The sequence below is a fragment of the Leguminivora glycinivorella genome, chromosome 4 (assembly GCF_023078275.1).
Source record: "Leguminivora glycinivorella isolate SPB_JAAS2020 chromosome 4, LegGlyc_1.1, whole genome shotgun sequence".
In the NCBI taxonomy this organism is placed as follows: domain Eukaryota; kingdom Metazoa; phylum Arthropoda; class Insecta; order Lepidoptera; family Tortricidae; genus Leguminivora; species Leguminivora glycinivorella.
Window position 1 is genome coordinate 26039970 of NC_062974.1, and position 16408 is coordinate 26056377.

General features: G+C 38.5%; 1 non-coding gene across 1 annotated transcript; it reads right to left on the bottom strand.

The window, feature by feature from the left end:
- Positions 1 to 13636: 13636 nt before the first annotated feature.
- Trnap-cgg lies at positions 13637 to 13713 on the bottom strand. The gene has a single exon. It is a non-coding gene; the product is annotated as a tRNA-Pro (tRNA).
- Between the last annotated feature and the right edge of the window lie 2695 nt (positions 13714 to 16408).

Consider the following 16408-nt stretch of genomic DNA (forward strand, 5'->3'; position numbering starts at 1 on the left):
TGAATTCCAAGTCAGAAAAGTGCAAGAAGTAGTAGTAGGACCAAGAAATATGCACTCTCTTGTGTCGGATTAGAGGCCAAGTATCTTGGGTCACTATTAGCCAAAGTAGTGAGTAAGTAGGTAAATCGCTTGTAACTTAGGACATACCTCCATCTTGTTTGCTATTCATAGTGCGGCTAATTATCGCCACCACCACGACAGAGGCATGCATCATTCAGACACTCGTGCGCCGTCAGATTCGCAGGGAGTTATGAACTGGGGTTCACGGAGTTCTGATGCGGCTTAAGTTTATGGAGAATGTGTGTGTTTACTGTTATCTTAGAAAACACATCTAATCTAAAAGTGGAATATGTCTGCCTTGGGTGAGACTTGAACTCACGGCCGGTGGATCGATACTCCAGCGCTCTGCTAACTGAGCCACCAAAACATCAACCAAGTCAGCGAAATTTTCCACCACTAAGGTCAATGGGACCCGTAGCGACATCTGCCGTAAGAGTGTTAACATTCTTAAACGGCAACCAAGTCATATTGGAAATTCACCAGTTACGATACGATAACCATGATACATTTTTAACTTCTGATTAGCAGAAACGTCTGCAATCGATGCCATTCGGCTTCGAATTTTTTTTTCAGGGGCCGTGAGTTCAAGTCTCACCCAAGGCCGACATTTTCCACTTTTAAATTTATTCTAAGCCTAATGGCATCGATTGCAGACGTTTCTGCTAATCAGAAGTTAAAAAATAGTCGTCATGCGTATATGAGGAAATACGCTACAAAAGTGATGGCTTTGTAGAAAATGAATGAGAGCCATACGTGCGAATGAAAAATCCCATCGCTGTGTCTCGCTCCAATGTATGACCGCCGCTCACCGCTGTCGCGCTTAGACCAATGTCGTGGCTGAGCCGTAAGGCCTGAGTACACATTCATATTGGGCGCGCATGCGGGGCGGGGCGAGCGGAGTGCGTGCCAAACAATTGAAGCTCAAACAAGTGTTCTGAGTCGACGCTACATAAGTTGGACGTACTCAGCACTCACCTGGGTGGCTAGCCGAATGGCACAATCGCTCACGAAACGCTCACGAAACGAAGCGCTAGTAGATATCTATCTCTATCGCGCTTGCGTATTGGCGCGACAGAGCCAGCGTATCGCTTTCGTTTGGCGTCGGAGAAATGCCATTCGGCTACGGGGCCTGCCCCGCTGCACGCCCCGTCAAACGCTCCGCTCCAAGCGTCTACTCAGTCATTACGCCGTGTCTTGCGTGGGCGACGGTCGCGCGACCGTCGCGTCTCATACTTCCATATCGATAAGGTTTGATTTCGTATGCGTCGCATCGCCGTCGCGCGACCATCGCGCGACCGTCGCCCACGCAAGCCACGGCGTTACACGTATCCTGCCATCATCCAAGTCTATTAATTTTAAATCCGAATATGTCCGAAAATCAAAGATATGTGTGTGGGCATTTCGTCAGTTGTAACCGACAATTTGAAAGCAATGTATATAAAATAACAACATTAAACTGCCAACTACCCACACTTGTAATAACAACATTATGTTGATATTGAAGCGTAATGTTGCAGGTTGTGTTGTTGTGTTACTTGTGATCGCGCTGCTAGTATCTCGAGAGACTCGAGCGATAAGACGAGTGACGGGTTTCCATTGTCATACGACTGATACGACATATTGTTTTTTTTTTACATATTCTATTTTACAGGGTCACGCGGCCCCAGTAGGTCAAGAAGCGCTGGCTGGACGTCGTGACAGCGGACATGAAAGAGAACAATCTCACGAATTCCGAAGACCCGGCGAAGTGGAGAAGACAGCAGGAAAACGGACCCTGGCGCTGTGTCGCTAAGTTGAAAAAGATCCTATTTTGCCTCATCGTCATGGTTTGATACATGCTCCCACCAGTTGGCGCGAATGCGTTGAGAGTCGAGATTGTCCTAATATATATTTTTTGGTCTGTCTCGGCCCGGACTAACCTACGATGTGCATTCAGCAGCCAATTACTTACTTACTCCGTTGGCTCAGTGCCCCAACATAAGACTTGGCCTCCGATGGCTCCGATACAAGACAGCGAAACTTTTCTCGGTCCTCAAGAATTGGGGAGAGGTACCGCCAATTCTTGACTTGGAGTTCGCACAGATCCACCTCCACCATGTCGCTCCAGCGACACCTGGGGCGTCTGACAGGTCGTCCTCCTGCTTTGAGACCCAGGTATGCTCTTTTCACATTTCGATCTTCATGCATCCTCTCGAGATGGCCCAACCAACGGAGTCTGTGTGCTTTAGTATCTCTTATGATGTTAGGTTCAGCCAGGTGGCTGGCAGCTGTCACTATAGGATAAAAATCTGGTTGCATTCAGCAGACACTTGAGTTATGACTGTTATGAGATGCCTAAAACCAAACTCTGCGATACCTGTCTCTTTCTTTCACAAAACATGTGACTTTCTTGCTTCAAGCGCAATAAGAATATTTTTATTTATTTAGGATCCTTAAATAAATAAAAAATAAATATTGGGGCACACCTTACACAGATCGACCTAACCCCAAACTAAGCAATGCTTGTACTGTGAGTTCTAAGCGACGATATACATACATACTTAAATAGATAAATATATACATAGAAAACATCCATGACTCAGGAACAAATATCTGTGCTCATCACACAAATAAATGCCCTTACCGGGATTCGAACCCAGGACCGCGGCTTAGCAGGCAGGGTCACTACCGACTGAGCCAGACCGGACGTCGACTTAAACATGGAAATCCAAATATTCGACGCTGGAAAGGCTAATTGACTAACAGACCATTTTTGGGCATATGGAGTTATATACATCATTGGAATCAGCGATTTTTTCTGCGTCTAACGAGCCAGGTTTCAAAACGATCTGAAGACTTTTTTGGCTTGTTAGCAATTTGGAAAAAGGCAATTTACTAAAAACATTTTCTCTAACAAGCCACTTTTTTGACAAATTATTGAGATATTGGCTATATGTTAAATCCAAAAACACTTGTTTGGATGTTAGTCAATTACGATTAGTGTATTTTTATATGTTTTACTTTATAAGTCATTTTACCGGAATCAAAAAATGTTATGATTATACGTTAACCATTTTTCTGGAACCGCGGTAGTAAAGAACTGCACGTTAGCCGTTTAACCAGAACCGCGGCAGTCTAAAACTGCACGTTAGTCGTTTATCCCAACCGGCGAAATAGTGGCTTAGGTGGTTTACCTAAACACTTTTCTAATTTTATATTTTTTTAATAAACAATTTGAATGTATGACACAATGCTGTTTTTTTAAGTGAAATTGTTGTATTATGTTTCAAAAGTGCATAAATACACTTACAATATCTTGCACAAATAAGTTTAACTTAATTAAAGATTCTTTTATGACAAATACAATAGTTTTCAGTATGACAGTTTCTAAAAACAGGTGTTAGTTTTTGGTGAAGTGCCTTTTAAGCTGTTATACCAGTGTTTCATAATGTTAGCTAGTGGCTATTATACATTTTCTTCGATTCTACTTTTGTTTGAATCGTCTTATTATATGTTCTTTTGGGTTGGGTTTTAAAGCTAATAGTTGCATAAGTTAAGTATCCGTTCCCTAAGAAACTATGAATATGGTGGTTAGAACTTTATCCTAGCTTTGAAAAAATGACAATTGTCTAACGTGCACTTTATTTCGTAAATACGTACATATATCGGAATACAATCATATTGATCAAATAAACAACACAAAGACCTCCAACTTCGTAGTACGTTGTTTTATTGTATAATAGATAATTAAAAAGTTATGATTTTTTTTCAAAAAAAAAAAGTTTATTTTGGCTCTCCTGTAAAGTTTGCAAAATGCACGTTAGTCAATTAGCCTTTCCAGCGTCGAATGTATAACCCAGTATTTTGATATTTTTCCGACGTCCTGCCGCGTTACAATGGAAACCCACCGGAGGCTTAGTCGGCGCAACGCGAGAGGAACTCATTACGAATTAATTCGCGCGATAAATTTAAGTGTCGCGAACAAACTGAACGTTTGTCATTAGATGTACACGTGTACAGTAGAATTAAGTATTTTACAGTATACATTATAGCCAAGAAGGCTAGAATAGAGTTACACATTACTTAGTGTAGACTGATTGAACTAAAATATTAACATCGGCATAAAACACCTTGAAATGTCAATGAAATGGTTTCCGTTCGGTTAATAACAGCCAAAATCTGTATGGCTTTTTTTCTTCCATCATGAAAGCCTAAGGTCCACTTTGGCAAATTATATCAGATAATCGATGGAATCAGGCGTTACTTTGCGGAAATCCATGTTAATCGTACGTGTTGTCGTGTGTGTCGTGTGTGTACGTGTTAGCAAAGGAAAGTTCTAGTTTACGATTAAATTATATCAGATTTGGAGTAGGCACTTGTTTTTAATCAATCAATTCTTTATTGCTTATGTTTACGATAGCGATTACCATCTTTCAAACGTAAAGGATAAGGTAGGCCTTATTGGAACTAGTCTGGTTTCCTCGCGATATTTTCCTGCACAGAAAAGTGACTGACAAATTTCGCATAAGAAATTGACTAAAAACACTCATGCTCTTAACGGCTGGCCACCAGGGACCCGTTTCTCGAAAAGTACAAGCCTTGTATTACAAGTGTGTTTCCATGACAACCCATATGATTTGACAGTTCGCGCACTTGTAATACAAGGCTTGTACCTTTCGAGAAACGGGCCCCAGCGCTTACTATATGGCTAAGTTCTGCTATTTTCCTTAGTTTGTCTTTTAAATTTTCATTCGCCCTATAATTTCCAAAATATTCTTCCAATTTTTTTTTATATCCATTGCCACAGATAAGCCGCGACCTGCCTCACTCGCCCCGCGTCGTAAACCGGACCACAGGGGAAATCTGTCCAGCGGAAATATGGGGCTACAATCATTACCTTCATTACCCAAGACTTTACTTGGTGTCACTGGTGAAAGTAATAGTTATTTGTTTTACAAGGGGGCAAAGTTGTTGTTTAACCGCACGTGCCAGTATTGATACTCGAGCAAGCGAAAGATTCCAATATTGAACCGCAAGCGCAGCGAGTGGTTCAAAAAGTGGAATCTTGAGCGTTGCGAAGGTTCAAAGCACGAAGGTTAAACAAACTTTGCCACCGAGTGATACACAATTTTTTCACCACACCAACACGAACAAAATACTGACTATAAAACATCAAAATAAATCAAATTCATCAATTTATTCAATATTTTTGATTCAAAATCATCATTTATAGGTAAAATCTAGCAGACATATTAAGACATTGGGTTAAAATTTGCATGAAATTACTTTGCCCCCTTGTGGATAAAATGCAATTTTGCTATCTGTTTTCGAATAGCAAAGAATGCCTTTACCAGTTGGTGTGGTGAAAATTAAATTTACAATTTATAACTTCGTTTCCGTGGCAAACATAGAGGAATAAGTAACGGAAGAGTTATAACTCCATACATCAGTAAATGCGGGATAATTATATAGGCATAGTCAAGTGACATCTAGCAGACAGATAAACAGATAGACAGACAGACAGAAAGATAGACAGAAAGACAGCCATGTCAAACTTATAACACCCCATCGTTTTTGGGCCTGGGGTTAAAAAGAAAAAGCAAAGCGCTTCGTGAGAATTCGCGGAATATCCGCCAAGTAAAGATGCTTAAGGCTGCTTTAAAAAAAAACGTCAAAAGAATGTAAAATTGATAGTTTTAGTCGGTGAAATACTACACTTTCCGTTATCCAATAGATTTATTTAATTCAAGTTCCAGTTAGAGCATCTTATTATCTTGATTTTTATAAGACTGGATTTTTGAAAACTAACTCACTAAATTAATTATGAATTTTTCTCTAATGCACGTTTAGAAAAACGCACGTATAGAGCTGAATCAGTCGATCTTATTTGTAAAATTTGGACAATTTTGAATATTAAAACGGGTAAATTTATAATTCGTATATCCTGTACCACAATCATTTCAGACTAGATTTTTATTTTAAGTTTTTGAAAAAGAGTAAACTAGCCTAAGGCGAATTCAATTTTTTCAGAAATTACCTAAAATTAAGTGACAATTTCTTTGAAAATCTACATCACATCGAAGTAAGTTTTGTACTAAATTAATCTGCAACGTTAACTTAAATTGCTGTTATGCCTTAGTGATTATAAATTGCTATTATTGATATTTGCCAATTTTTTGAAAACGAGCCTTCACCGGTACAATTATTACCACTTTTGGACATTTTCTCATATTTTGTTAGACCAAGTAGAAAAAGTCCTATAATGTGATATATATTTATAAACTACTCGCAAAACCCTTTAATTTGATACCACACACGGTATGATCGAGCGCTCGGTTGCGATTTCACTATTTTTAACACGAAAGCCCTCTTAAATATTGCTTATTTCACTGACGTCTATAAAATAGTAAAAATTCAAATGAAAGGCAGATAATATGCCTACAATATTACTTAATTTAATTGTATTTTTTTTTTGGAGATACATCTGCTTAATTTGTAACCTTTCGTTAGCCTTTGAAGTATAGTCAAACTCTAAATTGCCCTCGTCTATCCTGTGCATGAATTTATATTGTTTTCCCCTCACTAGCTCGGAAACACGTGTTTTGTCCTTTAATACCAGCGGGTAAAAACGCATTTTATCCACTAGTGGGTAAAGTAATTTGACCTTGAATAAAGTCAAATTAACTGCTTTAGAATTGATAAAAGTAGGTGAATCTAGTAATAAAGATGATTTACCACCTGTGGAAGTACTGGAAGCAGTGATAAACATATTTTTTGCGTTGTAGTTTCCTCGCTATAGTTAGGGGAAAAGTTTTGTGTTACACTCGGGTGCAAATGTATTTTACTTCTCGTGTGTTAAAAAACTCGCAAGTTCAGATTTCTATCCTCGAACCACTTGCTTCGCTCGTGGTTCAACTATAGAATCCTTTCACTTGCTCGTTTTTCAATTCCACACTCGGCGTTAAAATACAACTTTGCCCCCTTGTATAACAAATAACTATTTTCAAGTAGGTAATACTTTATAATACAAAAGGAAACACTTGAAATGATGTTTCAGCCGATTAGAGCCTCCCATTAAATCAACTTGCGCAGAAAAGCTGATTCAAAGGAATGCACAGATCATTACTTCGAGACGGCGTATATGGCATTTTCAGAATTTCGATCCCCCTTATTAGCGTAAGTCGTTAACAAAAATTAACTCGCTGTCAGTTTTGTGACGACAATTAAGCATAAAATATGTATAAAAATTTACTTCTTTCACAATCTGAATGTAGATTATCGCTTAATGTTTATGCAATTAACAAAAAAACAATATATTTACAGAAATTTCATGCTTAATTTTATTATCGTCACAAAACTGACAGTGACTTAATTTTTGTTAACAACTTACGGTATTTGGGGGTCCCAAATTCTGAAAATGCCCATATTCACACAATAAGACTTCATAACAGTTTTGATTAATGTTTTGCGGTGACGGTGAACGGATACAGACGGTGACAGTTAACAGTGTCAATGCGCGGCAAGAGTAACATAAGTCACAATTTTATGGCATGTTCCATTTATTCCCGATGAAAGTTCAAGTGCTAATTTGTCTCTAAATAAGTGTTATTTTCCAGATATGCAAAGATCCTTTCATTTGCAGCTGTAGTTAAAATAATCATCATCATGACGACCGACCGGTCTGGCGCAGTAGGTAGTGACCTGTTAAGCCGCGGTCCCGGGTTCGAATCCCGGTAAGGGCATTTATTTGTGTGATGAACACGGATATTTGTTCCTGAGTCATGGATGTTTTCTATGTATATAAGTATTTATATAATTATACCTCTATATATATATGTCGTTGTCTGAGTACCCGCAACACAAGCTTTCTTGAGCTTACCGTGGGCCTCAGTCAATCTGTGTAAGAATGTCCTATAATATTTATTTATTTATGATCATTTCAACTAATAATCGCCCACTACTGAGCATTCCAGGTCGTGGATTAATCTCATCCAGAAGTGCGTAGTTTTTCGAATGTCGTCCACCTAATTAGCCAACGGATGCTAGGCGCTTCTTACATCCGATAGCGGCCACCAGTCGGTCAACATTTTGGTCCACCTGCCTCACTCTGCCTGGCAACATGCCCCGCCCAATTCCATTTGAGTTAATACCAATAAACACTCAATGAAGTCGTGACTCACGTTACTTTTACGTGGATTCACCGAACACAATGCATGACCGTACGGGGACCGTACCGCACCATGATCATCCTTGTCCTAGCCTATAAGTGGGAGTGAGAAGAGTTATTCTTTTCTCGCTCCCACTGGTGCGGTACGGTAATGTGTTAGCATATCAGTGATAACACTTTATCTTGTTAACAGCGTTAAGCGAATCTATTGGATGTAATCTATGATAAGCTTACCAGCAAGTTAGCACGTGTATCATTAAGTACTAATGGTATTTTTGTGGTTTCCTCGAATTTAGACTGAGGTTACATGTCTGTTCAAGGTTAGTTGTGTAAACTAGTATTTAAAAAGACACTTAGGCAATAAAATCAAAGTTTAAAAATAATTTGTATGATTCTCATTTTGACAACTGAAACCTCGCTTACCAATACTAGCCCGCTCGCGTTAACTCCGAAAAATGCGGAATTTTCCATACAAACTCCCTCCCCCCATTTTAGAGAAGAGGATGGGTTAGGAAGAAATAAAAAGTGACCAATGTCACTCTCCATCACTTCAACTATCTCCAGTTAAAAAATCACGTCAATTCGTTGATCCATTTTGCTGTGAAAGACGGACATGCAAACAGACACAAACACTTTTCCAATTTATAATATCAGTATGGATACCTCCACCGCGCCTCCACCCCGTTACACCTAGACCGAGCTGTTTTTTTTTCGTATAATAAATATATGACGTGCGGCACTAAAAAGTGAAACAAAGTTAACTTCACTTCCCACTATCTATAGTAGATTACAAACCCTAGGCCAGTAAAGTAAGAAATATCTCAGATGTGATTCCCGGCCGACGCGGAGCCGAGGTCAAAAAACATCCGACAATAACCAGCCAGGAAGCGGTAACTTTGTTTAGCACAGCGGCCTGAAATTTGACGCTTTCCGGCCGAAGGACAGAAAAAAACATTGTACTTACACCAGTAAAACATTATTATTACCAACACCAAGTTTTATTGTATATTTATTCCAAGCAAGTTTCCTCGCAAAGTGACAAACAAATAAAACGGACATAGTAAGCTCGATAAAATCTACAATACTATTCATATTTCGAGTATTTTATCGATATTTATTGCGGGGTCACGTTTTATATCGCGCGCCCGACATAAAGCTGAGCGTAAAATAAAAATTGCTCTTAAGAGTCACTAGAACGTTGCCGCCGACAATAAACTTGGCAATATTGTTTGCCACCTGGCGGATAAGTTGCAGGAAAGCCGCCTCCGATGGTAAGGCCATATACGCCGCCGACCGATAGACTATGTCGGAAATGGATGCCTCAATCTGACTGTCCATGACCCTAGGTCACGCGGCCGCGGTAGGCCTAAGAAGCGCTGGCTAGACGTCGACGTAGTACAATCTCATACCCAAGAATGTCAAAGACCGGGCGAAGTAAAACGGTTGATTGTGACACAAACTATAATTGTTTATTAATATTGAGATTTGCACAAAGACTCAAAGAGAAGCTGAGAAAGCTAGACGCTAGCCCGGGAAAACGCTAGGTTGAAAGAAGAAGTAATATGAAGAAGAATAAATACTTAATGGCCTTCATATTTTGAATATTCTTTGAACATTTTTTTTTTAATAAATAAAAATGTTTGTAATTTTTATTTATTTATTTAAGTTATTTTTCTTTAATATTTCTTCGGCGCAAAAATGATAATATTCGCTTACTGCTTTTATTTAGAAAAAAATATTTTCTTTAAATGTAGTTTGTTGCAAAAATAACATTAATTTAATCTAATTATTCAGCGAAGTTTGCGGTGTGCGATGTAACAATAGTCGATTGTAAGACCTTATTTTAAACCTAAAGACATATATTTTAAAAAAGTGCACTAGTCATATCCATATTAATACTTAAATCGATCGACCTGCACGGGAAGCATGGTCGTGCGATAGATGATAAAATAGCAGGCCGTCCCTATCGCACTATTTGTAAGTGCGATAGGGACGGCCTGATATTTTATCGTCTATCGCGCGACCATGCTTCCCGTGCTGAAATCCGCTCTCTACTAATGATTCTAATGTACTACGCCGCCTATGCACATAAATTTTTCTTTTTTTGCCGATTACTTTTGCTGATTAAATTGTATCTCGTTTTTTAATGCATGTTAATTTATAAGATATAATGTTTTACAAAGAAGTGGCCCGCCGAGTTTCTTGCCGGTCCCATAGTGGATACCCCCCTCCAACTGAGGGGGGACTGAAATCTTCTCGAGGCTGAGGCGTAGGGTTAGAGCCGGCATACCTTTATTTGACGTTCATAAGCGCATTGTAATATGCCTACTTGTAAAATAAATATTTCATTTCATTTCACTAGATATTGAAATTGAGCTGAACGTAGTTCAAGGTGCATTTTTTTTTCGTTAAATAAAAAAACATATTTTCTATACCGACAATAATTTTTCTTTTACAATAAGTACTTAATTTAAGCGTGTTGTTTTAAAATGAGGGAGTAACTTATACCGCATATTATTATGACAGCGACGTTCGAGAGACCCTTAAACCATTATACTATAACAGCAACACTTTTAAGTGAACTTAGACGAACCTTAAGTCTTTACAACAAGGTATACAATGTGTCAGTAAAAGTGTGAACAAAAAGGTAATAACGCAGTTCAAAAAGTATCGAAGAGATAAGTAAGTACTTGCACGATAAATGCAAAATTATATCGCCGCTTTTGTAGACGAAGAGACTATTGTTGATTTTTTAAGACGCAAAAAAGAGCCAATATTGTATGACTACTACAGAGAGGACAGAGATCTAGCGGCTAAAGCTAAAGCGCGGCTTCGGAAGGATTAGTAAAGATTTCACCCCTTTTATAAAACAATAGGCGAGACGCCTAAAAAAACTAATTATTTAGTCAATCAGTTAGATTATCAAAGAATTTTAGACACGTATTTTTTTTTCTCGTCAAACGAAAAATGACGACGGTATAGCGCGTTGAAGTTTCGCGAGACGTCACGCCTACACTGAGAGAAATTTGCATTGTGAATTTAACAAGTTCGACTTGTTGCGGTTTATCCGTTTGAATCAGCCAAACGTATGTTTAAAACAATATGTGTCAGGTGGTTTTTATAAAATCGACTTGTTGATTCAAATATATTGCCGATTCAAATGACAAGTAGCTTGTTGTTTGAACCAAAGAGCACGTAGGCGCTATTTTAACCAAAAAACTTGTTGAACGAACATGAAAACTGGTTGTCTTTTCTCTCAGTGTAGGTACAACTTTTACTTAGAAGTGACGTCACAAGACCCCACTCCGGAACTTTGATGCTCTATATTTTTGTATTTTTCCATTGATAAGAAAAAGCGAAAAATATATGTTCAGTATTATTGGACGATCTAACTGACGGACTAAACAGAATGCCATTTTTTATGCAGTCGTCATCTTTATTTATTATTTATCTAATAGTAGGGGATCCGTACTAAGCTCGATTTTCACCGAGATGTTAACCAGATGAAAATAATATTTTATAAAATAAAATAAGTTTCTGGACATGTCTTAATGTGGCAACCTCAACAAAAATGGTCAAGATTTTTTTAATTTTTTTTTGAAAAATTAATATTTTTAACTAATTTTGCCGACGTGTTTACCAAACGAAACAAACTCCAGTGGAAAGTATACTCTATACACATTATGCAGCACCTCAGTTGCCTAGCTTTTTTTGGTCCCTAAGACCTGGCAGCCGCTGTCAAACAGGTAAGTTGATGGTACTAGTTGCACCTTTTTGTTAACCAATCCGGGCTGGTCTTAAAATGAGGCCAACTTAATTACAAATAAAGTAGTATAAGGTTGCCTGAGAAAAATGGGTCATAAATCCTAGTTGCCGGACTTTGAAGTTGAAAAGTTTGGAGTAAAATCCATGTCTAAGATCCGTACTAAGCTCGATCTTCACCAACGTGTTAATCAGGTGAAAATAATATTTTATTAAATAAAATAAGTTTCTGAACATGTCTTAATAAGGCAACCTCAATAAAAATGGTCAAGATTATTTTTTTTAAATCTTTGAAAAATTAATATTTTTAACTAATTTCGCCGACGTTATTACTAAATGCCGATTACCAAATGAATCAAACTCCAGAAGAAAGTGCACTCTATACACATTATGCAGCACCTCAGTTGCCTACCTTTTTTGGTGCCTAAGACCTGGCAGCTCAACTTAACTGTTTGACAGCGGCTGCCATTAGCTGCCTGTATTATGGATCAAAAAAACGTAAGCAACCCAGGTGCTTCATATTGTGTATAGAGTAGAGTACACTTTCTACTGAAGTTTGTTTCATTTGGTAAACATGTCGGTGAAATTAGTAAAAAATATTTATTTTTCAAAGATTTAAAAAAAATAATCTTGACCATTTTTATTGCGGTCGCCATAGTAAGACATGTTCAGAGACTTATTTTATTTAATAAAATATTATTCTCACCTGATTAACACGTTGGTGAAGATCGAGCTTAGTACGGATCTTAGACATGGATTTTGCTCCGAATTTTTCAACTTCAAAGTCTGGCAACTAGGATTTATGACCAATTTTTCTCAGGCAACCTTATACTAATTTATTTGTAATTTAGTTGGCCTCATTTTTAGACTAGCCCGGATTGGTTAACAAAAGGGTGCAACTACTACCATCAACTTACCTGTTTGACAGCGGCTGCCAGGTCTTAGGGACCAAAAAAGGTAGGCAACTGGGTGCTGCATAATTTGTATAGAGTACACTTTCTACTGGAGTTTGATTCATTTGGTAAAAACGTCGGCGAAATTAGTAAAAAATATAAATTTTTCAAAGATTTTAAAAAAAATAATCTTGACCATTTTTATTGAGGTTGCCATATTAAGACATATTCAGAAACTTATTTTATTTAATAAAATATTATTTTCATCTGGTTAACACGTCGGTGAAAATCGAGCTTAGTACGGATCTTAGACTATAACTAAACCTTTGGGAAACAAACAGGAAAAACCATACATATTACTATTAGTAAAATCAGATTACATATTCACAAGCCACACAGTTTCCACTAATGAATAATAACAGTTATGTTGCTAGGAAGTTGACATTGTAACAATTTAAATTTAAATTTACCATCACCAACCACCACCACCCCGTCATCCACCATCGAAAATCGAAGAATGCTCCATAAAAACTTCCACATCCATTTTAAGGAAATGTGGGATTAGAAAGAGACAAAAAGTAGCCTATGATACTCTCTATCTTTTCAACTAGGTACCTCCACTTAAAAAAACATTTCAATTCGTCGCTCCGTCTTGCCGTGAAAGACGGACAAACAGATATACACATTTTCCCATTTATTATTATTAGTATGAATGACTAAGGACATATTGTTACTCTTTGTAATATCTAGTAATAAACAAACTTTCAAATATAATTGGTCCTCCGGCAGGACTCGAACCTGCGACCTCTGGCTTTTCCGGAGCCATCACGCTCCCAACTACGCCACGGAGGCCTGCTGGATCTGTGCGAATTTATCTCTGCCTGCGGTCCGCTCGGGCCGTCGTCCTTGTAAAGTAAGTCCTTGTAACCCTTTTATAAGACGTGAATTGACGTCCTTATAAAGGTGTCCGCTTGGCACAATCTATCCCTCCCAACCTTTGATATTAATTAAGGTGTCCGTAAAAAACACAAAGTTTCCAAACCTTTTCACCAGGCAAAAAGAGTAGAACATTGGTATCATAGTTCCATCCTTTTTTACATAGATTGATTGGAAAGGGACGATACTACGTTGTAGCCGTTTTAAAAGTTGTGCTCTTTTTTGGTGGGCAGTAATTAGGGCAGGAAATAAATCCTTTGAATTGTTTTCGTTTATCAGCCCCTGATGCAGCAGTTCGCGGGTTTTTCGCTATCGCCTCGCGCCTCGGCGGGCTGGGTCGCCCACAAAACAGCTGTGAAGCTAGTTCACTTTTCAATTAAAACGCATCAATTTGTGTATTGCAATTCAGGTGTTAGCCATTCAAATGCTTCCATTCCACATGGATCCAGGACCTAGAGCTACGATTAATGTTATGTGGAAGCCAATTGAGAGCGAATTTTATGAAAGTTAAAATCACGTGAGTGGACCATTTATTTTCAAACTTGTCCACCCCTACTCATACTCGCGAGGTCTTTCGATCCTGATAAGAGAAAAAAAATGGCCCAAGATTTCCCATACATATTTCAGAGTCTCCATTCCGTTACTGCCATAGAAAATGTATGAAAAAATGGTAACAGAATGGGAAAAAACCTTGGGACACTTTTTTCTCCTATTAGGACTGAAAGAACTCTCGATAAACCATATAAAAATTTCCAAATCCGATAAATAATAGATAGGAATAAATTAATAAGTAACTAAAACTTTTTGTTAATGTTTAGCCCTTTCGTGTTTAAACCACCTTCATCTACGAGTAAGTAAGCTGTGGAGCCGTCGTCAGCGATTGGCGAATTAGCACAAAGGCAAACAACTCCTGCTGACGTAACTAATTCAACCTGAATCACCTTTTTACGAATTTTTACCTGCATTTAGGCTATTTTCAATCAAAAACTTATTTTCTCATAACAATATACTTAAGGCCACTGTTGTCATATATACCATAGAATCTTTGTGTGTGGCCTATGGCATAGATCAAGCAAAACGTATCTACTTAGCGTGTCAAATGAATTCTGTAAAATCCACAGAGTTGTCCGTCTTTATTCGCAGTATGCAGCTTTAGGGCATCAATTTTTGTAAGATGAAGTCAACAGAACCATAAAAAATTACTTGTTACGTGATATTTAATTAAAATAACACAAAAATTGTCAACACTCAAGGGCCTGAGACACATTTAAAATCACAGGCAAGTAACAACTTCAGTACAAAATCTGACACGCTCGGCCCCTATACAAAATACAAAAAAAGGGGACACCTTACACAGATCAACTTAGCCCCAAACTAAGCAAAGCTTGTACAATGGGTGCTAAGCGACGATATACATAGTTAAATAGATAAATACATACTTACATACATAGTAAACATCCATGACTCGGGAACAAATATTATGTGCTCATCACACAAATAAATGCCCTTACCGGGATTCGAACCCAGGGCCGCGGCTTAGCAGGCAGGGTCACTACCCACTGAGCCAGACCGGTCGTCAAACAAATAGATGAACTTGTTTCTTCTATCTAAATCTAGTTCTGTGCTGAAGGCCTTAACGCTCACGCTACTGGGCGTGCGTGGCGTGCGACGTGGATGTCAAACAATTAAAGCTCATAAAGTGTCCTGAGTAGGCGCTAGATAGTATGGACGCATGCTTGCACGCCCCCCTGTACGCCACTCCGGAAGCTCCGGGCTAACGGCTCAGCCACGACATTGGTCTAAGCGCGACAGCGGTGAGCGGCAGCCATACGTGCAAATGAAAAGTCCCATCGCTGTGTCTCGCTCCAATGTGACGACCGGTCTGGCTCAGTCGGTAGTGACCCTGCCTGCTGAGCCGCGGTCCTGGGTTCGAATCCCGGTAAGGGCATTTATTTGTGTGATGAGCACAAATATTTGTTCCCGAGTCATGGATGTTTTCTATGTATATAAGTATGTATTTATCTATTTAAGTATATATATCGTCGCTTAGCACCCATAGTACAAGCTTTGCTTAGTTTGGGGCTAAGTTGATCTGTGTAAGGTGTCCCCCAATATTTTATTTTTTTATTTTTTTTTATTTTATGTATGGCCGCCGCTCACCGCTGCCGCGCTTAGACCAATGTCGTGGCTGAGCCGTAAGGCTTCCACTCAGGCCTTAAACTTATCATCATCATCATTTCAGCCATTAATCGCCCACTGCTGAGCATAGGCCTCCCTCCGTGTACGCCACTTATCCCGGTCCTGGGCTAATCTCATCCAGAAGCGCCCCGCAGTTTTTCGAATGTCGTCCACCCAACGAGCCAACGGATGCCAGGCGCTTTTATACAACCTGTTTTTATGTTTTTATCGAATTCCGTTAACTTTAAGGGAAGATTCTTTAGCTCAAATACAATGAATTTATCTAAAAACTAGCGTCTTAACTCTTACGGTTATTGAGTTATTAAAAAAATAAAGATAATTACTGAAAATGTGTGTGACAAGCCTTTACCAATTCCTAATGTTATTTGTTTTGACATGTGCGGTCTCTCACATTAATAAATTCATTTATTAA